Source organism: Lampetra fluviatilis, unplaced genomic scaffold (assembly GCF_964198595.1).
Source record: "Lampetra fluviatilis unplaced genomic scaffold, kcLamFluv1.1 SCAFFOLD_569, whole genome shotgun sequence".
NCBI classification, from domain to species: Eukaryota; Metazoa; Chordata; class Hyperoartia; order Petromyzontiformes; family Petromyzontidae; genus Lampetra; species Lampetra fluviatilis.
Genome location: NW_027621224.1, coordinates 65,001 through 67,163, shown reverse-complemented (window position 1 = coordinate 67,163; position 2,163 = coordinate 65,001).

The window sequence follows — 2,163 nt, the reverse complement described above, 5'->3', positions numbered from 1 at the left end:
TGTTTGTCACTGTGTGTGTGTGTCACTGTGTGTGTGTCACTGTGTGTGTCACTGTGTGTGTGTCACTGTCTCTGTGTGTGTGTGTCACTGTGTGTGTCTGTCTCTGTGTGTGTGTCACTGTGTGTGTGTCTCTGTGTGTCTCTGTGGGTCACTGTGTGTGTGTGTCACTGTGTGTGTGTGTCACTGTGTGTGTGTGTCTCTGTGTGTGTCACTGTGTGTGTGTCACTGTGTGTGTCACTGTGTGTGTGTCACTGTGTGTGTGTCACTGTGTGTGTCACTGTGTGTGTGTCACTGTGTGTGTGTCACTGTGTGTGTGTGTCACTGTGTGTGTCACTGTGTGTGTGTCACTGTTTGTCACTGTGTGTGTGTGTCACTGTGTGTGTGTCACTGTGTGTGTCACTGTGTGTGTGTCACTGTCTCTGTGTGTGTGTGTCACTGTGTGTGTCTGTCTCTGTGTGTGTGTCACTGTGTGTGTGTCTCTGTGTGTCTCTGTGGGTCACTGTGTGTGTGTGTCACTGTGTGTGTGTGTCACTGTGTGTGTGTGTCACTGAGTGTGTGTGTCACTGTGTGTGTGTCACTGTGTGTGTGTCTCTGTGTGTCTCTGTGGGTCACTGTGTGTGTGTGTCACTGTGTGTGTGTGTCACTGTGTGTGTGTGTCACTGTGTGTGTGTGTCTCTGTGTGTGTGTCACTGTGTGTGTGTGTCACTGTGTGTGTCACTGTGTGTGTGTGTGTCACTGTGTGTCACTGTGTGTGTCACTGTGTGTGTGTGTCACTGTGTGTGTCTCTGTGTGTGTGTCACTGTGTGTGTGTGTCACTGTGTGTGTCTGTCTCTGTGTGTGTGTCACTGTGTGTGTGTCTCTGTGTGTCTCTGTGGGTCACTGTGTGTGTGTGTCACTGTGTGTGTGTGTCACTGTGTGTGTCTGTCTCTGTGTGTGTGTGTCTCTGTGTGTGTGTGTCACTGTGTGTGTGTGTCACTGTGTGTGTGTCACTGTGTGTGTCTGTCTCTGTGTGTGTGTGTCACTGTGTGTGTGTGTCACTGTGTGTGTGTGTCACTGTGTGTGTGTCACTGTGTGTGTCTGTCTCTGTGTGTGTGTGTCTCTGTGTGTGTGTGTCACTGTGTGTGTCTGTCTCTGTGTGTGTGTGTCTCTGTGTGTGTGTCACTGTGTGTGTGTGTCTCTGTGTGTGTGTCACTGTGTGTGTCTGTCACTGTGTGTGTGTGTCACTGTGTGTGTGTCACTGTGTGTGTCTGTCACTGTGTGTGTGTGTCTCTGTGTGTGTGTCACTGTGTGTGTCTGTCACTGTGTGTGTGTGTCACTGTGTGTGTGTCACTGTGTGTGTCTGTCACTGTGTGTGTGTGTGTCACTGTGTGTCACTGTGTGTGTCACTGTGTGTGTGTGTCACTGTGTGTGTCACTGTGTGTGTGTGTCACTGTGTGTGTGTGTCACTGTGTGTGTCACTGTGTGTGTGTCTCTGTGTGTGTCACTGTGTGTGTGTGTCTCTGTGTGTGTCACTGTGTGTGTGTCACTGTGTGTGTCACTGTGTGTGTGTCACTGTGTGTGTGTCACTGTGTGTGTCACTGTGTGTGTGTCACTGTGTGTGTGTCACTGTGTGTGTGTGTCACTGTGTGTGTCACTGTGTGTGTGTCACTGTTTGTCACTGTGTGTGTGTGTCACTGTGTGTGTGTCACTGTGTGTGTCACTGTGTGTGTGTCACTGTCTCTGTGTGTGTGTGTCACTGTGTGTGTGTCACTGTGTGTGTCACTGTGTGTGTGTCACTGTCTCTGTGTGTGTGTGTCACTGTGTGTGTCTGTCTCTGTGTGTGTGTCACTGTGTGTGTGTCTCTGTGTGTCTCTGTGGGTCACTGTGTGTGTGTGTCACTGTGTGTGTGTCACTGTGTGTGTGTGTCACTGTGTGTGTGTGTCACTGTGTGTGTGTGTCACTGTGTGTGTGTCACTGTGTGTGTGTCTCTGTGTGTCTCTGTGGGTCACTGTGTGTGTGTGTCACTGTGTGTGTGTGTCACTGTGTGTGTGTGTCACTGTGTGTGTGTGTCTCTGTGTGTGTGTCACTGTGTGTGTGTGTCACTGTGTGTGTCACTGTGTGTGTGTGTGTCACTGTGTGTCACTGTGTGTGTCACTGTGTGTGTGTGTCACTGTGTGTGTCTCT